At 40.8% G+C, this 26,513-nt stretch overlaps 1 protein-coding gene across 1 annotated transcript in view; it reads right to left on the reverse strand.

The window, feature by feature from the left end:
• The window catches only part of AFF2 (ALF transcription elongation factor 2), a 759,231-nt gene that overhangs the window by 553,130 nt on the left and 179,588 nt on the right, over positions 1-26,513 (reverse strand). The gene's annotated exons all lie outside the window — the stretch shown is intronic.

Genomic DNA, 26,513 nt, shown 5'->3' on the forward strand with positions numbered 1-26,513 from the left:
GGTGCGGTCTGTTTTCTCCACTATAGGTGTCACTCAACTTGAATGGTACCAGAGATGGAGGGGAAGTCAAGGGAAACAAGGTTTCCCTATGGTTTTCTGGGTCTTGAAAGTAGCGTTCTGGTAGGTTACGCTGCATCCAAGTGACCCCTGACAGCCATCTTGGGTCAGGAAATACTTTTTTTAAGTCCCTGTCCCTGTGTTTTGGTGTGTGTTTGCAGTGGATAGAGTAGTGAGAGAGACACCACCTGTCAGGGAAAGTGATTAGTGTCAGGAAAAAGTTCTATATTAAAAGGGACAGGTGAGGGACTCCCTATTCTGCAAGGAAACCTTCCCTTTTGGACCAGATCAGCCAGTTTGCACTCTGGCCTCTGAACAGATGCTGTCGGTATATCTCCTCCTCCTTTTTTTTAGTTTGGAATTTTCTTCAATACAAGTTTCACGTTTTATTGCAACCGGACTCTGTGCCTTTACTGCCACCGGACTCTGTGCCTTTACTGCCACCACAACACGCTGTACCTCCCAAAAGGCTATTTATTACTGGTTGTGTCTTCCTGTCCTGTGAACCTCTCTCATTTTTTTACTGATGCCAAAAGAGAAGAAGGTAGGGAAAATATGCCTAAGGGCCATTTTACACTAGGTTACTGCACTGCTGGTACTACGATGAACAAATACAGCAGTGGTGAAACCTCCCACACTTCAGCACACCACAGCACGAATATCATGTATTGTGCTGTGCTGCATCAGAAAAAATTGTGCATGTCTGTTTTTGGCTGCATTTTGATGTGTCACCCATTCAAAATTAATTGTCTTCCTTAACATAGGGCACATTCATGTGCGACACAAGGCATATTAATACATGTTCATTAATGCCCCCTAAAGTGTTAATGGGACCTAAGTGAAGTTACAAACAGCAATAGGGACTGCATCAGGGTGCACTAGAACTGCAGATTACTACAACACAATCACTTGTACTGTAGTTAACTTCCCAAGTTAATTAAGGGGAAACTCTAGAAGATGTTTGCTGATTCCTTCTCCTGAAGTGTCAAAACTTGTTGCATAATTTCCACAGACATCTTACCATCATAATCTGAAACAACGGGCCACATCATGCAACAGTCAACTTGAGCCTATGGGCATTTTAATGGGTTCTTTATGACGGAGAAGTCAACAGGAGAAACTGGAACATAAAAAAGGGGGCAGTAAAAGAACTGAGCAATATAGCAGACTTCTCACTGAATCTAACTCAGTCTATCAGCCTCCTCCTACAAACAAAACATCACTTTTGAATTAAGAGACTCATTAAATGGAACTGGTCAGGATAAAATATGGGAGCTGCCGTCTTGCCTATGAAGGCACATACTCCAAAGTTGAGTTGACGAGAACAAACATGTGCATATCAGGTATCCCTCTAAGGCTCCTTTCACATGGGGCGGACTCCGGCTGCGATCCGCTTGTTCAGCAAGGGATTTGTCCACTGATTTCACTTTGCAGGCAGATAAAAGGTCTGTGTCCTCTCCACTTATGCACAGCGGACATGGAAACAGCCCACTCTCCTCTATAAATGGTAAGATGTAAACAGACCACCTGTCCATTTACACCTCACTACCATGCAATCTGATCCACTAGATGGAAGAGGAACAGACCCCCATCGATCTGTGTTTGGCGGATCGGATTGAATGTAGGCTGGTGTAAATGGACATACAAACATTTACACCCACCGCTCTATAAAGGAAAATGGAGATTCTCATAGGGTCCACCTGAAAAACAGACAGATGGACCCAATCGGAACATCCATGTGAAAGGGGCCTAATGCAAATACTTATTTGAGATCAATAACTCATCAGCTAGTAAAGGAAGGCTAAAGATAATAGTTCTAGAGCTTGTTCCTTCAAAAACAAGTCAGCAATGGTAGCTCCCATATTTTTTATATTTTATCATGACAGATTGTATTAATCTTCTTACTTTTACACATAATGACAATCATAGGAAGTCAATTTACTAAAAGAATGAAATTATCATTACTGTGAATTATTTGCCAATTTTTATGATTAATGAAATGTTTCCACTCACTAAAGGATTTTACTGCCTAGAACACTTAAATGCAACACATGCACCTTACATTAGTGATTATTTGCATTATGTTTTGTGTTATGTAGCTGCTTCAACAAGGCAAGCAATGGGTAATTATTACCATTCTCTTTTACAGTGGAAGTTTTTATATGAATGTAAAATTTTCAGACAGGGTTGCTTGAAAATAACATAATAAAGGTTGTCACACTGCCTTCCACTGCCTTCTGTCTGGTGTTAAGTTTGAGGTTTTCTAAGGTGTCTATTGTGGAGTGCGAAAAAACGGAGCCGTTTAAGGTAAAGATAAAATATCAATTCATGATGAAAGAAATGATTCACAAAAACTAAAAGCTTTTGATGGTAAAATAACTATTTCATGTGAAAAAATAATGGTTCTACAACCATGTAATATTTTTGTAACTACAACAAGGTAAAAACCAGGGACTTTCTAAAACGGCACCCAAGAGTATAGATTCAATACATAAAAAAAATTTCACATCATATAAAAGTTTAAAAGAATAACATATGATGCTCAATGTATGACTTTTTTTGACAAACAACAAAGACCACTCATATATTTGCACAATACTGAGTGTTCCATTTCACAGATAGCAAGTTGTGGTCAACACATTTCATAGATAGCTCCACTTCATCAGGACCAGCAGTGAAAGGGTTACAAGACATCCATACACATCCATTGATCTCAATATAGAGGTTACAATTAGTCTATGGCTACATATGGTTACATAAATCTAAAGATACACTTATTTCCACAATGGAATAGTTAGTGGGTAACTCCTATATGGGACTAAGAGTTAGCGAGGTCCAGGAATCGAAGTGCCTCTAAAGTTTTTTTTTTACCTTAATGCATTATATACATTAAGGTAAAAAATCTGCTGGGTGCAGCTCCCCCTTATACTTACCTGAGCTCCATCTTGATCCAACAATGTGCATAAGAGCCACAGCTCTCCTGGGTCTCTCTTCCCACACTGGCTAACACAACACATTGACAATCACAGCAAGTGAGCCAATGAGGACAGAGCAGCGGGGGGGGGGGAGGGGGGTCACACTCTGTGTTAATGGACAATTCATTCCATTCACTGGAGCACACTTCAGGAGTAAGCCTCCTTGAGTACTTCATTGAAAGAGGTTTGCAATTGGGGGCACTCGGTAGGGGGAGGAGCCACAACCATTGCACAGTGCAGATAAGTATAACATGTCTTTTTTTTCTTTTTTCTTTAATTACAACCTGTAGAATAATTTTAATGAGATATCTACTGTATGTGTTAATTGAGCTAGTTCATGAGAAAGATGCAGTAAATATTAGTTGAATTAACTCACACAGTTAAAATAAGTCATCTCGCTACTTTAAAGAGGTTGTAAAGGCTGAAGGTTTTTCTACCTTTCTGTATTCTATGCATGAAAATTAAACACCTCGTGTGTGCTGCTCCCTCGACAGCCCCCCCCAATATTTACCTAAGCCAGACCACTCCTAATAATTACCTAAGCCCAATCCCACTGGCTTCCACTGCTGTAAATCACAGCCAGTGAGGAAGAATCTAAGGGTGGCATGGAGCAGGCCGAGGCTGAGCTGTTCTCTGTGTGTCTTACAGACACAGAGCAGGGATTGGGAGCGAGCATGCACGAGTGCCCCAGAGCAAGCGGTTTGAACTGGGGGTACTCAGTGGGGGGAGGGGGCAGGAGCACTGGTGGAGGACCTGAGAAGAGGATAATCAATTGCAAAAACAATTGCACATAGCAGGTAAGTATACCATGTTTGTTAATTAAAAAATAAAAAAAAACCTTTAATATCACTTTAATGTCCTTGAAGTGAACCAGCATAAGAGGGTTCTATGTGGTAGAAGCTTTAAAACTTAAAGACCGTGTGCTGCCTGTCACGGAGCTGGTTCCCCCCCCCATCCTCCAGGCTTGCTGCCTGCCACTCCCCACCCACCAGCAGCCCCTCACCCCCCTGTCGCTGGCAGTCTGGCCCCCTGCTGAGGGAGCATCCTGCTTCCTGGCTGGACCTGGATGCCAGAAAGTTGCCCCCCCTGCAGTGGGAATCCACAAACAGGCCTCCTCCTGTCACCCCTCCTCCCTGCCCCAATGCCCGCAGGGACAAGGGCCGTGTTCCCTGGGCAAGTCCAGAGACACGGGGGACGGGGCCCGTTACCACTGCAAAAGCAACGCACCCCTCCCTGTACTTAAGGCAGAGCAGGGCAACTGGCCAGTCGTTCTCCTGTGTGCTTTGTCTGATAGAGGACTGGGCTGCGACCAGCTTTTCAGGACTACCATCCCCCCGCTCTTCTCTCCTCTCTCTGGCTGACCTGACTGCCAGTCTGCTGCTGGATCTCTCCCCTGTGTGGGGTTAACTCTCTGCTGCTGGTAAGTCCCTGGATTGCTACCCTGAGAACTGCTTTCTGCTGTGTGCCCGGATTACCCTGCCTGCCTGAACTGCCTTCTATGTGCCCGGATTACCCTGCCCACCAGCCTGCCCCCTGCTGTGTGCCCGGATTACCCTGCCTGCCTACCTGAACTGCCATCTGCTGTGTGCCTGGATTACCCTGCCTGCCAGAGCTGCCTTCTGTGTGCCCGGATTCCCCTGCCCGCCAGCCTGCCCCTACTGTGTGCCCGGACTAACCCATTGCCTGCCAGCCTGCCCTCTGCTGTGTGCCCAGATTTACCCATTGCCTGCCTGAACTGCCCTCTGCTGTGTGGCCGTACTTACCCATTGCCTGCTGAACTGCCCTCTGCTGTGTGCCCGGACTTACCCATTGTCTGCCTGAACTGTCCTCTGCTGTGTGCCCGGATTTACCCATTGCCTGCCTGAACTGCCCTCTGCTGTGTACCCTGACTTACCCATTGCCTGCCTGAACTGCTCTCTGCTGTGTGCCCGGACTTACCCATTGCCTGCCTGAGCTGCCCTCTGCTGTGTTGCCTGTGTGGACTGCAACCCTCCATGTCCAGCTCCCCACATCCAGTAAGTGGTTTAACCCTGTGCTGCCAAAGACTGAGCCCAATTCTCCCCATGAACCTGAAGTCCCACGAAACCGCCATGCCCCTGTCTTACTGAACACTGTGGACTACCAGCCCCCTGTCGTTCCATATTGCCTTCCAAAGAACTTTACTGTGTTGCTGTGTCTGGTGTGGATCTGTAGACTAACGGATCTATCGTCTATACCCCAATAAACGCCCACACGTCGGGTTCCGTGCAATCTGTCTCCGTGTGCTCTCTCCCTGCGCTCTTGTTTCTCATGACAGTGCCCCTCTCGGCCTCCCACCCCAGAACCCACACAAAATAAATAATTTTGCTTCGGCCACTGTCTTACAAGCAATCCTATCTCTGGCAAGAAGTGGATTGCTAAAATGTGCAGGGAAAATACTCTCCTGCTTGCATATGTTGCTCCCTGGCTGGCAGGATGAAGTGTCTAACACTGCAGAATGTAAGTCATCAGCAAGAAAGCAGCATCATGAAGTTGCCTGGCTCATTCGTCTGGTGAGGGAACTATGAATATAAGCAGGTGAGTGTTTCTATCACCTGCTGTATTCTGCATCACAATCCTGCCGTTAGAGAGCTTTTACAGGTAACAGGATTGCTAGGGTGACATTGGCCATATGGTTAAACACTTACAGGTTTTTATTGAAATCGCATACAACCATATGGTTGTGACATAACTCTTAAGATTAGCAATTAAACAATAGTTACATAGTTAATCTGGCTGAAAAAGTCCATCCAGTTCAACCATTACAAAAAAAAGATATAATCCTATACCCACAGTTGATCCAGAGGAAGGCAAAAAAACCCAGCAAAGCATGATCCAATTTGCTCCTGCAGGCAAAAAAATTCCTTCCTGATCCCCCAAGAGGCAATTGGTTATTCCCTGGATCAACGTTACCTTTAAATGTTAGTATCCAGTTGTATTCTGTGTAATAGTTAAAACAAATATTTTATTTTTATTTTTTTGTACCTCTTTTGTCTACTTGTTTGCTGTTGTGTTTTCAAAAAGCTTTAACTATGAAAACATAGTTTGGAATATCTCTATTTTACATGAATAAAAAAATCATATAACTTGAATTACCCCCTAGAGTAGAGAACCCGCAGACACTTTTCCCCTGTATTTGTAGCCTCAGGCCCTAATTGAGGACATTATAGACATGACAGCAAAAAACACCGATTGTAATATGTTAAATTAAAAAAAAAGAAATGTAATGGTTATCCAATAAGGCAAAAGCCAAACACACTCAGCATGCAATTGTAACAATCTTGTCCTTAGGAAATTTTTATATCAACACAGTCCTCAATTGCAGCATCAAGTGATATAATCCAGAGAAACTAAGTGAACTAAATCATTCAGTGCCTTGACTATTGTAAACTGCAATTTGATTGGCTATCAGGACTTAAACAGGGGGTCACTACACCTTTGCTCTTTTCATTGCTTTATCAAACAGGCCTGTGCGTGCGAAAAGCCATCTGTCCTATTAAACCAAATTAAAGAGTAACACATGAATCAGAATCCCAGTCAAGATGCTAGATTCGGTGGAAAAGGTTAGATGACAATATTCTTGTAGACAGCTCGCCTCTGGATTAAAAGTGCAGACAGCTAGATGTCACTTAGCCCTGTCTCACTTTATTCCCTGACACGGAGAGACCATCACATTTACATTACGCTTGACAGGCAGTGGATAACCCTGCAACACCTGAACAATCTGTGCTCATATGCAGACACAGATGCATACAGAAACAGACACTACAGAGCAAGCCGTACATTCCAGAGGAAACAATGACAATGCCATATGCATTTGTGTGTTCTTTCTTACATTTTATTTAACTGGTATACCACTTTATCATTATTTTCTAGTTCATATTGTAGCCTCTCAGTACATGTGGAACTCACAGGTCAATTCCAAGCTGGAAAATGAGCTAAGGATCTGACAGCCATTAGGATCATTTAGTTATCTGCTCTCCAATGATACAGATTTTTCTGAATTTAGTACATGACAACAAGCCAAACTTGAACATTTGTCATTGGCACAACGGACACCCGAGATTTACAGATCAGGATTGACAATATTTGTATAGCTGGTTACTTTACTTGCTGTAATCTGGCGAAGAGCCTGTATAGCAGGAAACCTTAAAGGTGAAGTACAGCCAAAGTTCCTTTGGTGGTAGTTCTGTGAATTATAGGCTAGTGCAGTTCGTTCTAAAGTTCGCTGTTGGCTGACGTCACTCAGCCAGTCCAGGCTGGTGAAAGATCACAACCATAGCAGCTCCCGCCCTAGTGAGTGCTGGGGGGAGGGGGCAGAGCAGAGAGCCGTGACTGACCACTCTCTGCTCAGAGCACTGGGAAGAACTGAGATCACTCAGTTCTCACCCCTACAACCAGTGGGGGACAGATGCAGCATCAGATCGATGCTTCATCCACCTAGGTAAGTATGATATTAAAAAATCTCATATGTCTGTTTTAAATGCACATGCATCTTTTGTTCAACCCCACCGGACCTTCCAGAAAAGTAACTGCATCTTGAGTATTAGCTAACCAGGCACACACTGCCTCTTTCCACATGGTAACAACTGGTGTCCAAGTGAGGATGCCATCATAGGGATTATATAGGAGGGTTTCTACTAAAGTTTACTTATTCTTAAAGTGGTGGCATGACTGTGAGTCCATTAAAAGATAAGTGCAGGATATGAAAAAAACAAACACACGTACTCAACTAGGTGGATTCAGCATAGGATCAATGCCCCCTGCTGCCTCCACACCTAGAAATGAGTGATTACAGACCATTGACTGCTCAGTTCTTGGTCTTCAGTGAGCAAAGAGCTGGTGACTGTCACTCTCCAGCACTCTGATCTGTCCTTCCACCGCTCCCTCGAGCACCATGCTGTGTAGTGGGTGGGAGCAGCTAGCTCAGTAGTGCACTGAGAGCCTGAGACTGCTGCCTGTCATGCATCTGGGTGGATCCCTATACAAGTCAGGATCTTTCCAGAGTCTGGACTGGCTGAGTGATGTCAGTTGACAGCAGGCTAAAGCCCGCTGTTCCCTAAATGTGGGTCTCATAGGCCTAGGGAATGAAGTGCACGCCTATGATCCCCAGGAAACGTACGGCTAAAAGAGCTTTGGCCCTACTTCTCCTTTAATGAAGGTATTGTCAAATTATAGCACTAAGAGAGCAGCTGAAACAAATGGACAGCTCAACTCCAGGTAAAACTTTTGTTGAATTTTGGGCAGACTTAATAAATAGGTCTGCTAAGAATTTTATTGCTGTCTGTGATCCCCTTGGGAAGATTTCAGTTCATTTCCTCACATCAGGACATAAATAACGGAATCTTTTGTCACTGGAATAAAAAGACACAGAAATAATACTGACCAGACTGGAAAAGGGAAAATCTCTCCAGTGGGAGACCACACAGACAGCAAATAAAAATCTGACAGAGGCTCTAGTGCTCCCCCAAGCTATCCAAAATTTTTTAAAAAAGTAACGGCTGGAGTTGGGCTTTAAAAAGTAACTCCACTTTTGTTGAGATAAAACATATCCTCCTCTGGGTGACCCATGTACATTGCAAGGATTTTAACAAACTTTGTTGCAGATTCCTACCTAATTCTGAAGCTAGAGCTGTTTGTCTGCGTCCCTGTGCAGAGTGAATGTGTATGGGTGTGGGTTTGTAATTATCAACCAGATGCTGCACCTGCAGGGCTCTAATGAGAAAAATGGCAAGGCCTGTATCGCTTTAGATGTTATTTCCCTTTGGGAGTACTAAACATGATATTTTTGTTGCAGAGGATGCTCAAAATCAAATTTGCATCTTAGTGCAGACTTCTTGGAAAATCAGTAAGCAAATTACACAAGCATAAAATGGCATATCTGGGGGGACATTCTGTATACCAACTGTGTACAGAACACCTCCAGGTAGTCATTTTAAAGAAAATTACAGAAGTGCACATTGAAAAGGAAAGGTCATTTTTAACAACATGCAATTAATGACTTGTGTTGCAATTATATACACTATATTATTTTATTTTTTTATTTGCTAATGTTTTTCCGAAAAAAAGTGGAGTTACGCTTTAATGGAGCTAAGAAATAATTGACAGTGATACTTACAGACTTGACCTACTTTAGGAACAATTTCCCAACAAAACCGAAATTTAGTCAGGTGACATGATGACACATCCATATTGGAAATTATTTACCTTAAAAATTATATAAAAAATGGGCAACAATAAGAACAGAAGTACTAGTGGTGTTTACTAATTTTCCATTTTCCACCAATCCCAACAATACAGTTTGCGTTGTAGCATAGGCCACCAAACTCAGATGACCTCAAGGCAACAAGTTGAGCATCCCCACTTTAATGGTTCAAGCCATTCAAGTTTATATACATATATATGACTGAGCAGGATGCCCACCATAGATTTGTAAGGTGAGTACCAGAGCCCATCTATCAAACACAGAGCATTTTGCTGATTTTTATATGTTTTATTATAGTAAACAAATGTTCCCTGAGGCAAATGGCTTTTCTTCACCAGTCTTCACTTTTTTTTTTTTGTCTCACGTTTAACAAAGAACAGTTAATACTCATATCTTGAGCGATAATAATTTTAATCTCCATAGATCTCTGCTGCTGTTGGAAGATAACCAGTGTGGAATACACGACTATTCCCTTCAATCTCAGCATGGCGTGCTCCTGAAATCGTTACATGGAGAGATATAATGAGGAATGAACTGCTCATTGCTGAGTCTTTAACTGTGTAGAAAGTCACTGATTTCTGACTGAAACCACAATTACTAATTTGAAGCACTAGCTAATTAAAACCACAGCTATGTATTTAGCCTCTTGTTATACCTACTGCAGTTTATAATTATGAGGACCTCTTTATCTACTCAATTAAAGTTCTTATGATTCAGAAAACCTGTATTTGATCCTGTAAACTGTACTGCGTGAGGGAATTAATGTAATGTAACATTTAATGGCTTATGTGTCTGTGCAGCTTAGCTGTTGGAAGCTTGCTCTGTGTGCATGTTTACTTATATATCTGGGTATTCAGTTAAATCTTGAAAACCCAACTCAGAAGATTGAGATTTAGTAATAATACTGCTAAGTGCTAACCAACAGCTTAAGCTGCTGCTAGCCAGATTTATGGCTACCAGTTCTTTTACTGAAAACTTGCTGACCGCAAGGGTCTGTTGCAGCTGGTTTGGTAAATTGTTGTTCCATAAAGATGGAGCAAATGAACTTCAAATGAGTGAAAATTACTGTATATGTGGGATTCTTAGAGTACAACTTTACTTTTAGTAAAGGTATAATTTAGAGCTCCGACTTCAATGTAATCCACAGAGGAAAGTGCTTACCTTCAGCTGTTTCGGAGATCTTCTCTTGGTCTACCTGCCCCACACAGCTTTTACTTGAAAAAATTCAGAGCTAAGCCCGCATCACTAGTGCACTCCCAGCCTGGCCTTATTTAATCTTTAAAGCAGTAGTAAAGTGCAGGTAAAAAATAAAAAAAAAAGAAATCCCTTGTAAAGTAACGTCATAATGTGCTAGTATGCATTGCACACTAGCACATTATGAAGGACTTACCTTAAAACGAAGCCCTCCATTGGCGCGCTGTCATCGCTGACAGGGCTTACATCTTTGCCTGGTCTTCCTTCTGGGTTCACAAACTCTGGCCGTCTGACTGGCTGGGCCACGATGACGTCACTCCAGGTCAAGCGCATGGCCATGGCACAGTACTCTAGAGGAACGTCACAGGAATGCCACTCCTTCAGAGCGCATGCGCTGGCTATCAAAAGAAGCTAATATCTCCTAAACGGTGTACGTTTAGGAGATATTAATTTTACCTACAGGTAAGCTTAAGTATAGCTATGTAAAACTTTAAAAATAAGTGCTTATACTGTTTAAAATCCAGCAATACACAGTCTCACCCTGCTCTTAAACAGTCTCACATAATCAGCTGCTCTTTATTTTTTGAAAATTCAGAGGCAGATCTGCTGACAGCCTAAACATTTACTGCTGCTCAGGGGCTCTGGGCTGGGCTTCAACAAAATAGCAGACTCCAACAATAAGAAACAGGAGCAATGGTGGAGGCAATTTACAGCAAACACTATAATTTGGTAGCATAATTATTAATGTGGAATGTATGTTCCTTGCTAAAGAACATTATTTTTTAACAAGTTGTTATGGGTAAAGTTCCAGTTCAAAGTTGAGATATTTCTCCTCTGTGGGCGATGTCCACTGCGAGTACAGACCAGCCACAGGAATGAATGAACGTATATGTAAACTCTCACTTTGTAAAACAACCCAATCAGTTTAAAACAGAAATGAAAGGCAAAGCATTTGTGTTTATTTTTTGATCACATATCCTCTGTTCTGAGCTACATAAGAGCTGGGTGAGGAGAATCAGCATTACACTGATCTTCCCAGTGAATATCTGGGGGGGGAGGTGTCAGGACAAGTCTGATCATTAGAGGAGAGTAGGCTCAGTTACCAGCATAGCTAGAGAACCAACCACAGTGTGTTCTACTGCTTAGTGTGGTCAGTTTTTTTTATAGGAAGGCAGAGGGACTGGCAGGAACACCAGGGATTTCACACAAACGAAGCAATACAAAGAGAACAGAGAACAAGTACATGGTACAACAGGCACATATCAGGAATAGGAAAAGTTAGGTTTACATATTATTTAAAGGAGAAGTACAGCCAAAGCTCTTTTGGCTGTACTTTTCCTTTAGATCACATGAGTGCAATTCGTTACGCACTCCTACGACCTGTTTTCAGCTGACAAGGGACTGAAGCCCGCTGTTGGCTGACGTCAAACAGCCGGGCCTGACTTTTAATTTGGGATTCACCCCAGAGTCTGGAGAGGCACCTGGCTCAGCCTTTCAGCAAGACACGGAGATCCTAAGCAAGCTGCTCCCTTCCCCTCCCCATCCCAGTGCTCCAGTGAGTGCGGGGGGGGGGGGGGGTCAGAACAGATAGGGGTGACTGACAGCTCAAAATGAATGGACAAGAATAGCTCTGTACAGAGCTTACCATTCGTTAACAGACTGAAGCATAGTAAACACAGTTTATTATGCTTCAGTTACAAATGGACAGGGTCATTGATCGGTACCGGTGTCCATTCAGTCAAGGAAGGTAAATTACATATTTACCGGCCCCTTCTCTGCTCTCTATCGTGACACATCTTGGCAGAGAGGAGAAAGGAAAACTTGGCAGAGCTGCAAGGGAGGAGGGGGGCCAGGAGAGAGCATGGGAGCCAGAAGAGCACAGGGTGGCCAGGAGAGAGCAGGGGGACAGGAGAGAGCACAGGGGCCCAGAGCACCAGAAATAAGGAACCGATCCCTCCGTTTTCCTACTGCAGTTGCTGAATGTCTACAGGAGGGAGAGAAGAAGCTGGAATTCAGTGGCTGCAGAAGAATAATGGAGGGATCAGTTCCTTTATATGCCACCCCCGCCGCCCCTCCTATCCAGGTGTACATGGGGGCCACATGGGCTCCCTGAAGCATGGGGCTGGGTTGCAACTGCGACCCCTGTAGTTATGCCTCGTTGCTATTATGTCTCTTTGAGATAAGTATGTGTCCTCCTCGGCCACACATTGAAGAGAATATGTAAGGACAGAAATACCGGAGGTGCAATTGCTGACCTGGTTTCTAAGGAGCAGGGATCATCTTAGCTTCACTACATAGTGAGTCTTATACCTCAAACAATCATGCAGGATGTTTCCACTAGGCAGTATAGTCAAGGTCAGAATATCAGCTCTGGAGCTTGCACCTTTGAAAAGCCACAAATGACAATTCCTATATTTCAGTCCTCACAGGTTCACTTCACCCCCTCACAGGTCCTTCTGTCTCAACTGTTACACATCATTTCCCAGGGTGTCAGGCAAAGGAAAGCTCATCATATCCTTTCACAGGGAACCTAGGCGAAAGTGATAATTGAATATCTTTAGTGATATGACACCTTGCTTTAGAAAAATGTCAGAATATTGTTTGAAACATAGTTACATAGTTAGTCTGGCTGAAAAAAGACAAAAGTCCATCCAGTTCAACCATTAAAAAAAAAAAAGTTATAATCCTATACCCACAGTAGATCCAGAGGAAGGCAAAAAACCCCCCAGCAAAGCATAATCTAGCAAAGCATGATGACAAAAGGGGAGGAGCCTTTATTAAAAGGTGTTGTCCACATGTCTAATGGTATGTAAATACAGACATGCACGTAAACTGAATAAACTGCAGATAGTCCAAGGGCATTTTGAATGCAGCCATATAAAATATACCATATTTCAGACACCTAATTCCATTTTATGGGAGGGAATGAACAAGAAAAATAACATGAGTAATGGCAATGGGAGAACTGAGAAGCCATTTCAAAGAAAAACATTATGTGTCTCCTATATGATAGCCTTCTCTTTATGTGATTATATATATATATATATATATATATATATATATATATATAAATGCTATAGCATAAAGCATTTATGCAGTCAGGCTTCATTGATGTCAGGCAGGGGAGCATGAAAATCTCTACAAGGATATGTAATTGATGTGTAAATCAGGGCTGAATCATTCTGTAATAGAAATGGTCCCTAGGAAAATAAGCATCACAAACCCACTACAGAAAGGACAGCCATCAGTAGTCAAAATGAACAAAGATAAGGCACATTTATTACAAAATAAAAAAGAAAGAAAGATAACAGCCATCAATTTACACATTTTTTTTCTCATTTAAATACAGGCAAGCTATCAAAAATATTTGCTAGCATCTTTCATATCCCCGATACTCCCTTATTTGGTCTGGAATGCGATGCTTGTCTCTTTTTTATTTTTTTTTTTGTTTTATTAAAATGCTTAGGGACATTATTATAGATGTGTATGAAAGAGTGCATTCATCTTTTGAAAGCAGACACATGTAAATGACATCAATGATTGTAATTTGGTTAACAATGTGTTTTCAAGGTGCATTTAAATCACTATTATAATCCCCTTGTCATGTCGCACTAAGCGTGCGAGGAGCGGCAAGATAATGACTGAAAAATACAGCATGACAAGAATAAACAGAGAGACGATTGTGGCGTAACTGCACATCAAATTAAGACAAGAATATACACCATTCCGGTCCTCTTAATGGCCCTCAAGAAGACATAAATAGCAGAAAATACATAGCTCCATAGGGATAAGATATTCATACTGAATAGGTTCTGGAAGTGGCAGTTGAATAGTCAATAATGTGCAACTTAAATTTGAAAAAGCCTTGAAGGGTTAACCAGGAGCGGACTGACCATTTGGAAACGCGGGCACTGCCCGAGGGCCCAGGGTCAGTAGGGGCCCCATGAGATGCCCTTGGTACCTTTTTCATAGGCTTTTTTGAGTTTGGGCAAGGACACAGGGGCCCCATGATCCCCTATTGCCTGTGGGGCCCCACGAGTTGTCAGTCCGCCCCTGGGGTTAACATATCTGGCTTTTTCTTTGCTTTTGAAATTTGTTTACCTTGCCTATGCTTTATATTGATGATCATTTACAATGCTGAAAACTATTGGGTTGATTTACTAAAACTGGAGAGTGTAAAATCGGGTGCAGCTCTGTATAGAATCCAATCAGCTTCCAGGTTTTTTTTTGTTAAAGCTTAATTGAACAAGCTGACGTTAGAAGCTGATTGGTTACCATGCACAGCGGCACCAGATTTTGCACTCTCCAGTTTTCGTAAATCAACCCCTATATGTATTAATATTCCAGTTCTGCGCAAAGACTGGTGGGCTATGTTCATGTGGCTTTCAGAGGTCTTTCTGTCATAGGGCAAGGTGAGTTGTATTGCTTTATAGAGGTAAAAGAAAATTAAATTTTCACCTCCTGAAAGCCAGTGGTCCCCAGTGGCCATGAAAGCATAGATGCTAGGGTACACTGGGGTTCAGGAGGTGAAAAAAAGGGGTCTGGAATCAACATCCCTGTATGGTTTACCCTCTAGAAAAAAATGGCTGCAATTATGAAAGAGTAGTTTATAAGTGAGGTAAAAATGTACAGATTGCCACATTGTGCATACACATCGAATGGCTTTGCATAAACAAAACAGTTTGAGGGAGATTTACTGAAACTGGTGCACAAAGAATCTGGTGCAGCTCTGCATAGTAACCAATCATTTTCCAGGTTGTATTGACAAAGCTTACTTGAACAAGCTGAAGTTAGAAGCTGATTGGCTACCATGTACAGCTACGCTAGATTCTGTGTGCACCAGGTTTAGCACATCTTCCCCAATGTAACAAAACTAAAGCAGATAGAATGTTAGAAGCTGTTTGGTTGCCACGCACAGCTTTCCATCTTCAGCTTGTTCACTTAAGGCAGAACTTCACTCTCAATCAACAATGATTACTTTTAATCCTTATGCTGCTAGCATTAGTAAATAGATAGGAAAGTATATCATATTTACTTGTTTTAATTTATTTTTTTACACTTCTTCAGCTACTTTTTGGTTTCCGTGCCTAGGCAATTGATGTCATACATCTCAGGAGTCTTCAGGAGGGGACAAGTAGTTTTCTCAGCTAAGAACACCCTCTTGTCTGCATGCCTGAGCTAAGGACAGATGGATTCCAGGAGGTAAATGCTACATGAATCATCTGCCCTTACTCAAAATGGCCACAGCAAAATAAAGCATGAAGACATGGATGGATGGGTGTTTTTTCCTTTAACATTAAAAATAAATTGAAGAGCATTTTTTGGTTCTCAGATGCAGTGTAGTTCTGTTTTAACTGCTTTCCATCTGCCCATTGCCTATAGATGGTGGATGGGAAGCAGCGTCGATGTGGGATAACGTACTTGTGTGTCAGCCTGCATCTGAGGCTCCTGTGCAGCTCACAGAGCATGCACCTGGGAGCCAAGTGATCCATGTGTCACATTACCGCTGTGTCCAGGTGGTCACATGATATTGTACCATGTGATTACTGTGTCAAATCTCAGCAATCACACTCTGAGAGCAGGCAGAAGCGATGCTGCAGCCTGTGAGTGCACAGCAGCCTATTAGGCTGCTTGTATACTCATAGACTGCAGTGCTTGCCAGTCAGCCCAAGTGTCCCTGATCACTGCCCCAGTGTAACCATAATACAAAATGCAGACAGCACCTCAGCACCTGTCACCTCTCCCAGTGCTCACAAAAACTCCACTATACACCATACCAATGTCCTGTTCACTGCCATACTGGTATCCTGATCACCGTCATATGCCATACCAGCATCCTGATCACCACCATATGCCATACCAGCGCCCTGATCATTACTGCCATACATCATGCCAGTGTCCAGCATTTTAGGGTCTCTACTGATCAATTTTCAGACATATTGTATGTCCTATAGTTTGTAGACACTATAACTTTCACACAGACTAAATAATATACACTATTTTTAGTTATTTTTTTACCCAAAAAAAGTAGCATAATGCAATTTGGCCAACATTTATGAAGAAAGATTATTCATTTGCAAAATTAACATAAAAATAACAAAAACTAAGCAAATATATATATATATATATATAATTTTTGGTATTTTTTCATTTATATAGCAAAAAATTTTAAACCCAGTGGTGATCAAATACCACCAAAAGAAAGCTCTATTTGTGTGAATTTTTTTTTCATTTGGTTACAGTGTTGCATGACCGCGCAATTGTCATGAAAAGTGCGACAGTGCTGAAAGCTGAAAATTGGCCTGGCCTGGAAGAGGGTGAAAGTGTCTGGACTTGAAGTGGTTAAGTCTTGAAAGATAGAAGATGATTGGTTGTCATGCACCATTGCTACAGATTATGGCTGCTCCAGTTTTGAATTTCCTAGCACACTTACCACTTAGATAGCAAAAACAAGAAAAAAAAAGCTAATTACAAACAGAGAATCGTTATGTTCGAATAAATATAACAATGGATAAATAAAGGGCCTAAATAAAGGTACCTGAAAGGAGACATTCCTCCTCAAAGGCACAGGGACACATCAGAAGCCCAGCAGAGCACAATGGCAGGTGACAGTGTCTAATGTGTCCCGGCACCAACTGAACAAAATAAGTCACTGCAGTGCTGGTCCTTATACACTTCTAATGCAATGACAGAGACTGGAAACTAATTAATGGTAACACTATGCTGGCACCAGGATTTTTGGAGAGCTCAATCTCCAAATGGACAGCACAGAGGTAAATATAATTAACACATAGCAATTACCGTATGCAGTCCTTTTCAATGAGTATCCTCAAAGTTCTTGTTTAACAAATATGTTATAGTTTCCATTTAATTTTTCCTTTATTTTACTACATTAGGTAATGTAGCATGAGAAATGAGATATATACTTTATCATACAATCTCTTGGATTCAGTAAAATCTGAATCCTAAAGCACAACTAAAGGCAAAACTTTTTTGTTTTGTATAGAGTGGGGAGGGATAAGAACACCTGTCAGGTTTTATTGATATCTGTGCCACCGTTAGGGAGATTAACCCCCTCTATTTGTCCTGTTTACCACTATCACTGAAAGTGAAAAGTAAATATAAATCCCAAATTTTGGGTTGTCCCCTGAAAAGTAACAGAGGGGAACCTTCCAATGAAGTCACTAGCTCCGGTGTCCTTGGGGGGTTCATGGGATTTGCTTAGTTTGCAGGGATTTCCTCTCACTTCCTGTTTTGGCTCTGGGACAGGAGGTGAAAATCACCCCAATGGGACACAGATGACAAAAATGAACTTACATGGGATATAACCACCCCTTACTCTATCCAAAATGACACAAAATTGTCTATAGTTCTACTTTAGTTCCAAAATGGCTTAATAAATGCATCAGCTCTCACATAGTACATATTGGCCAGGTTCTGACTCGAGCATGTCAATATATTAAACAATAATAATGAAATATACAGGGTATGATGGACCTACAAAAAAAGGAAAAACCAGTCTGCCCTGAGCTGCTGGAATGTGCTACCAGTCTAAGACCACTGTAATGTTCTTCCTAGACCTCACCAATCTCTAGTTATTCAATAAATAAATAAATAAAATGAACAGTTTAATATGATTACACTGTGCCTGATTCATTAATTAGGGATAAAAGAAAGAACACGCACAAAACTACGAGTTTAGGACTTGTATTGATCAGAACAAGGCGGCAAACCATTAGTGCAGAATGTGAAGTTAGGGAAATATATTTGAATTAAAACCACTTGCCAAGATGAATCATTTTGTATTCTTCAGAGGAGAGCGGAAATCTCCATATTGATTTCACTGTCCTTGAATAAATGACCGCAGACCACAGTTAAAAAGGACAGTGTCTAACCTTAGAAAGAATAGAGGTTAAAGCTCCGGGGGGAAAAAAATATCTTTACCCTTGCAGTGGGTTTCCCTTCCCGCTAGAAGGGTTAACTACTCGATATGTTTAACAAAGTAATATACTTACCTAATTCCTTTCTTCCAGAGCTTCCTCTTCTTTGTGCTACCAGTCCGTGAAGCCTCTTCCCTTTGCTGCCTGAGCAATGGCAGCTTTCTGGTGTCAGCCTGTACAATCATGTACAATGTAGGACCAACAGTCCTTCACTGCAGGTGAAGAACTGAGGGCCCACCTACAACCTAAGAGTGTTGGACAGGGGAAGAAGGGATGCTGACAATAAGGTAACAATATCACCCTATTCATCATCTCATACACAAAATGGGCAGGTAATCCTGAAAGGGGACCCACTCAAAGAGTAAAGGTTTTTCTTCCCTGAAGTTTAGCTTTATGACAACTTTAAAGAGAATTACTATGTGAGTACAATAGAAATAAACAACACATGTATATAGTATTTTTAGGTTAAAAGTAAAAGTGGAGTCATTTGGCTTATTTATGAGCATCTTTTTTGGTAAAGCTTTTAAAGTTGTAGCTGCCGCCTCCTTCCATCACCCACACTATTTTCTTAAAGGTTGAAAGCAAAACTTTTGTATTTTTTCTACAGTCCCACCTGCAATCATGCACAGATCACGTCCTTTTTTTCCAAAAGAAATAAACGGCTGCTGTAGGCTCAAATACACAATAAGCCCGACTATTATAGCCTTCTTGATATACTCATTATAAACATTACCTCTGCCCCGTTTCCAATGTCCCCTCTCATAGGAGACCCTGCCTTTGACCCCGGGTTGACTGACCCTGGCTTTCAATCTTTGATGCAGGCTGACCACACTAAGTTGTTAACATTTTGTAACAGGGCTACATAGCCCTCTTTGCTTAAAGGGATAGTTCTACTGTGTGCTTCTACTGGAATATCTTAACATCCACAGCAGATTACACTGATGCTCTGTTGTCAGGTAATTACAGAATGTTTGCCTGGCCCAGAAGCTTTCTGATAAGTCGGTTGGGTTCAGACTGACATGTACTGAGCAAAGGTGCCACCTCAGAGATGCCTGACTATCACTTGTCTTTGCTTGGCCCCTTCTATATACTATGACCTTTCTTTCATTTCAACCCCCTCTTCTTTACTCTTATCTTCTATTCACCACATCCCCTTCCTACTTCCACCAACCCCTACCCATCCTCCCTACCTTGTTTTTTTTGGATGGCGACTACTCTTCCCTCCAAACCAAGTCTCATCTATAGTTCACATCTAGGTTTATATAATCTGTTCTGCTTGGAATAGACACGTTTTTCTACTTTTTCAACTATTTTGCAAGGTAAATGTTCCCTACATTTATAAATTAAACAATAATACAGCGCTCAGAAAAACTGTCAGATATCAACAAAGGATACAGTTATGACCCTGATAGCTCAGTTGTTGCCTAATAACTATGTTTTAGAGAGTGACTCTATACTTTGCAAGATGTTAATCAATATTAACACTGAGTTTTGCCCAAAGCCTATGTGTGGATGTCCTGTACTGTCCCTGCTGTCTACTCATAAAGAATCTATAATAAAAGAATTATTGTTTACCTAGAGTTTGGTTCAAATCCCAACCATGGCACTACCTGCCTGGAGTCTGCATGTTCTCCCTGTGCCTGCGTGGGTTTCCTCCAGGTACTCAGGTTTCCTCCCACACTCTAAAAACATGGTGGTAAGTTAATTGGTTCCTGTCTAAACTGGTCTTAGTATGTGTATGTATGAATGTGAGTTAGAGACCTTAGATAGTAAGCTCCATTAGGTCAAGGACTGATGTGAATGTACAATATATATGTAAAGCGCTGTGTAAACTGACGGCACTTTATACTGTAAGTACCTGGAATAAATAATTAATAAATAAATAGTAAAGTCCAATTAAAACTACATTATAAACTACCCTGTCCACAAGATGACAACACTGCGGTGATTTCACTTGCAGACCAAACAGCATTGTCACACTATTATAAGAAGTAGAAAATCAAAGGAATCACTGGCAGGATCAACAGGCTTATAAAACCAAAAACTGTCATGTTAATTCTATTGACAGGCTGCATCATATAAGTCATTTTTACCTTTGCCCTTATTTCTACTTGATAGTACATGACTAAGGATTGCCAGAGCACTATGCTATTACTCTATAGAGAACACAGCATATGTTACTTTCTTTCAGGCTCAGTGTCTTTCACTGATATGTCAGAAATAGCTGTGCAAGGAATAAGAGAAAGAAGAGTCACTGCTTTGACTCCTTTATTTAAGCTTGATAAGTAATATGTACTTGAAACCGGAGGAAAAGAGAAACTGGAAAAAGTGTGAAAAGGAGCCTAACGCTCCACCTTCTAGCTGCAACTTGGAATATTTTATATTAATGTGACTAAAACACAAAAAGAATGTAAAATAAATATTTTTAGTCCTGGCCATAAAACAAAAAAAACAAAAATGTATGTAAAGCCAGTATACATTCCCATTAAAATAAGTCCCTTCTGTTATGACAGGAACATTTCACCATGATCTCTGTGAACTCTGGTCTGCTTTATAGATGAGCCTTTTTTTTATTCTTTTCAATAGTACCAACTTTAATGACACCTTTATTCGGTACAGTGCACATAAACTCTTTGCAAGATTATAACAATGTCTGAATCCCATTAGCAGCACCTTCTGTCTCAATAAGACATAATATGCATTTTCCAGTGTCCTGCTAATGGTCTTCAAGGCTTCTCTATTTGATCCTTTGACAAGACACACTATCACATACAGAACTGAGAACAAAGACGTCTTGTCACTTACTATCTCAGCATAAGCTTTCAGCTTTGACTTTTTCACCATCTGTGCTGGCTGCATTCCACTGCTTATATTTTAACTAGATAAATTAAGCTCATAAATATATATTTATATTAATAAATATAAAATACATTAGGCTTTCATGACATTTTTTCAATTGCAGCACAAAACAGCCTTCAACAAATTTTGACGCTCTTCTTTTACTGCTGATTAATCGGGTTTTTCTTTGAAATTATTTGCTGCAGAAGCCATTAGTGGTGGATTAGATGCCGGCACAGTTCCAAAAATAACCTTTATCCTTTTATTTAAGGACAAACTTTTCACATCTGTAGTAAATTGTGCACCATGTGACTTACTGCTCTGGTATTGTATTACTTTTACAGAACAGCTTATTCTTGGCATTGATTGTACAGTATGAGCCATTAAGATATATGAAACACCATATGAAAGAAATAATCAGCAGGGGGCAAGCTAATAGGCTATGTGACTCTGCAGACAGGCTAAAATATCTGCAGCTACATTTTGCTTTACAAATAGGACACATAGCAGTTAATTGTTGGTGCAGCAAATGCACCCCTAGAGTTACTTACACACATAAATCTGATAGAACAATTTATTTTAGATTTAACAGCAGCTAAGTAGCATGAGAGCTGTTAAGGTAGGTCTTTGCAAGACTTAGTTGTTGGTAAACCAAAAGATGAACATAAAAGTATTGTACTTTTAGATTGTCATATGTGTGACTATCTTAATATATTTATTTCTTCTCCATGTACACAATTATAGGCAGAAATTTAATCAGTTACTATAACCCACAGTAGCCAAACTGATATTTCATCTGCTTTTACAAAGTTTTTTTTGGTAAGCAAATGAAGTATAAAGTGATTGAACCGTGGAAAGGCAACAATATATCAAATAAAACATTTGTTTTACATTAATGCATTCCTTGCAATAAGGTAAAAAAAGTTTTCCAGCTTGCTTTGCTCCCCCACCTCCCTACACACTTACCTGAGTCCTCAATTAATCCAGCACTGAGCACAGCTGCATTTTTTCTCTCCCCACTCCCTCTATTCACAGGGACTGAGGCAGTAGTTGAAGCTATTGACCCCTGCATCTGCCAGTCGAATGATGTAAGAGAGCAGTGGGGTGGGACAGAGCAACACTTTGTTGGTCTATGGATGCACATAGCCCGGCTCGAGGTTTAAGCAAGCACATCTGCTCCGATAGCATGTGGCTTGCTATGGTGGCAAGGAAAAAATGTCACCAGCACACCGAGAATCACCAATATGGGTCCAAAGGTTTTAATAAACCATCACATAGTTACAACAAGGCAACATTTTGGAGTCTCGCAGGACCCCTGATGAAGGGGTCCTGCGAGACTCCGAAACATTGCCTTGCTGTAACTATGTGATGGTTTATTAAAACCAGCCATTTTTAACGCAGGAACGTGTGCGTTTGGATCATACACTTGCTATGGTGGCAGACACAAAAAAGAGGAGCCAAGAGAGCCAGCAGGGGACCCCTGAAAAGGGGCTACTCTGTGCAACACCATTGCACAGAGCAGGTAAGTATAACATGTTTATTATCTAAATTTTAAAAATGTGACTTTAAAAATGCTTTAAATATTACAAAGAAACAAAAAATGTTGAATCAAGAGACCCCGACATAGAAAAATAAGTCGTTTTTTTTCAGTTGAAAAATCAGCCGATTTTCGACCCGTCTATGGCCGGCATAACTCACATTCATACATACACATACTAAGGCCAGTTTAGACAGGAGCCAATTAACCTACCAGCATGTCTTTGGAGTGTGTAAGGAAACTGGAGTACCTGGAGGAAACCCAGGCAGGCACAGGAAGAAAATGCAAACTCCAGGTAGGTAGTGTCGTGGTTGGGATTCAAACCAATCTTTAGGTAAATACTTTAGGTACGTAACAATAATTGTATTATAGCTCTTTATTTATAAATAGACAGCAGGGACAGTACAGGACATCCAAACATAGGCTTTGGGCAAAACTCAATGTTCTTGCTAAGCTGGGATTCGAACCAATGACCCTAGTGCTGCCAAGCAGAAGTGCTAACCATTTAGCCACTGTGCACATATATATACAGTTGTGTTCAAAATAATAGCAGTTTGCTGAAAAAAGTGAACAAAGCTCAAAATCCTTCTAATAGCTTTTATTTCCATACACACAAATGCATTGGGAACACTACACATTCTATTCCAAATCAAAACATGAAGAAAAATATATCAAATTTGTGTTGTTCCACTAAAAAAAATGGAAGAAAAGTGAATATTAGACTGTTCAAAAAAAAAGCAGTGTTTGTATTCTTCTTTACAAACTCATTCACTATATAAACTGAAAAATGTTTGAAGATTTTGCTTTCCTTTGAATCACTTAATTATTATTTAGTATAACCACTGTTTCTGAGAACTCAAAATATATGTGAATAGTGAAGCGCCATAACAATCTAATCTAACGCTGGTGCAATGTTACCATGCTAAATTAATAAAAATTGTGCCAACATAATAGTGCTCAGTGGAAAATTCAAAATGAATTAATTTTTGAACAATGCAAAGTGAACAAACCATTAAAATAAAGTGAACATCCAAATAGTGATGGTGATTATTCAAAATTGAAAGGATAACATCACATGCTATTTTGCCAATATATATAACCACACAATTATAAATAATAAATAACTATATGATGCATCAAAAATCATCTGTGAAATTCCAAAGCATAAAGTCCATGCAAGTGTAATTGTGCCCACATGATCTTCACTCTAGTGAAAAAGAAAAAGGGATCCTCTAATGGCAGCAATGCCTGCTCACCTCCACACCCTGACCCACACAGGGCCAAAAGGCTAGAATTCACAATACCAGGTCCTCTCAATTTCGCTCCTCATCAAAGGGACCATGGAATGTGATAAAGACGTCTCTCAAGCGCACCTTATCCACTCCACCTCCACTCAAGGTTGTCTGCATAGGATACAAAACAAAGATCCTTCCATAGTGCAGTAATTTATTATTAGAAAACAAATAAAACTACTATTGCACTCACATGTATTCCCAGCAAAAAAACAACTGTCACCACATCCTATGGGTGTACTGCATGGTAACTGGGTAGAGCAAGATGGCCACTGCAACCAGAAATGCGTCACCTCGTACTGGAAATGACGTGCCGACGCATTGCGTCACATGCCTCGTGACTTCATCAGGGTTCATTTCCGGTGATGCATTTCTGATTAGATTAGATTGTTATAGCGCTTCAATATTCACCTATATTTTGAGCATACACTTATTGGTCTAAGTTGAGTGGCAGCAGCTATAAGTAGATTTAATAACATCCATTAAAGCGCAGGAGGATATCCACATTTGTTTCTGAGAACTGCTGTACAGCTGTGTTGCATGGAGTCAACCAACTTCTGGCACCTGTGAACAGGTATTCCAGCCCAGGATGATTGGACTACATTCCACAGTTCTTCTCTATTTCTTGGTTTTGCCTCAGAAACTGCATTTTTGATGTCACCCCAAGTTTTCTATTGGATTAAGATACGGGGATTGGGCTGGCCACTCCATAACGTCAATCTTGTTGGTCTGGAACCAAGATGTTGCATGTTTACTGGGGTGTTTGGGGTCGTTGTCTTGTTGGAACACCCATTTCAAGGGCATTTCCTCTTCAGCATAAGGCAGCATGACCTCTTCAAGTATTCTGATGTATTCAAACTGATCCATGATCCCTGGTATGCGATAAATAGGCCCAACACCGTAGTATGAGAAACATCCCCATATCATTATGCTTGCGCAACCATGCTTCACTGTCTTCACAGTGTACTGTGGCTTGAATTCAGTGTTTGGGGGTCATCTGACAAACTGTCTCTGGCCACTAGACCCAAAAAGAACAATCTTACTTTCATCAGTCCACAAAATGTTGCGCCATTTCTCTTTAGGCCAGTCAATGTGCTCTTTGGCAAATTGTAACCTCTTCAGCACATGTCTCCTTGCCATTTTGGCTATTCTTCTAGCCATTCAAATGGTAGTTTTTTGCTTTCTTCCACGTCTTTGAGGTTTTGGTTGCCATTTTAAAGCATTTGCGATCATTTTAGCTGAGCAGCCCATCATTTTCTGCACTTCTTTATATGTTGTCCCCTCTCCAATCAACTTTTTAATCAAGGTACGCTGTTTTTCTGAACAATGTCTGGAACGACCCATTTTCTTCAGAATTTCAGGGAGAAATGCACTGTAACCAGCATGTACATTATTTGCTGCCTTCCTTCCTTAAATAAGGGCAATAATTGCCACCTGTTTTTCAAAGAATGAATGACCTCACTAATACAACCACACACTGCTATTATTTTGAACATGCCCCTTTCAATTAATGATTCAATTACACAGAGTCAGCAGCATGCATGTCATGACTGTTGGGTCTGTTGGATTTCTATTACTCTACTACACCTGCTAGTAAATTATTTGCCACGTAGAAATATTATTTCTACCAAAAACAGTGATTGATCAGGTTAGTGATGTCTGACTGCTATTATTTTGAACAAAACTGTATATATATATATATATATATATATATATATATATATATATTTAAAATGTGGGGGTTGAAGGCCAGAAAATAAGGCTCATAGCAAAGGTGGGAGGTGGGTTCAGAAGAAGGGGAATAAAAAAAAATACATAGGAGACATAGGGGAAAGGAAGAAGAAGAGAAGAATAGGAGACATTGTTATTTCTCATGTACACATCATTAAATCAAATCAATTGCATTTAGTTTCTAAGGATCATAAAATACTCTAGCACAGATCAAATTTCCCACCCACTCTGACACAGACATCATCTTTGTTGGATCAATGCAAACAACTGATTTTCCACATTAGAATGATTTTGCACAAATGTCACCAGTTGGTAGTGAAATGGATATCAATCTTTATTTCAACCTAATGGTACAGTGTAAGTCTTCCTGCTCAGGGCATACACATACAAATATTTATCAACTATTTCATCAGATATATTTCTCAAATAATTACTACTAAGAACCACGAGGACCAGAATAATGAGACTAAAAAAATGGAAAATTCTACCCAACCTCTATTGCTCTCTATTGGCATATCCAAAGAGGTACAACTGTGTTGATGCTACTTATATGAAACAGCAGATTGTGACACAAACACCAGACAGCGGATGTTAGAGGTAAAAAGAATTCCTGTGAATCTAGTCAGGTACAAACCATTAGATTCCCTCGAGTACTGGCAGCTTTATAGCAGTCTGTTCTATAGCCAATTTGGCCAAAAAAATCGTATAAGTACACAATCATCCAAG

Source organism: Staurois parvus, unplaced genomic scaffold (genome assembly GCF_062004578.1).
Source record: "Staurois parvus isolate SC_StPar_1 unplaced genomic scaffold, SC_StPar_1.0 ptg000361l, whole genome shotgun sequence".
Classification (NCBI taxonomy): domain Eukaryota; kingdom Metazoa; phylum Chordata; class Amphibia; order Anura; family Ranidae; genus Staurois; species Staurois parvus.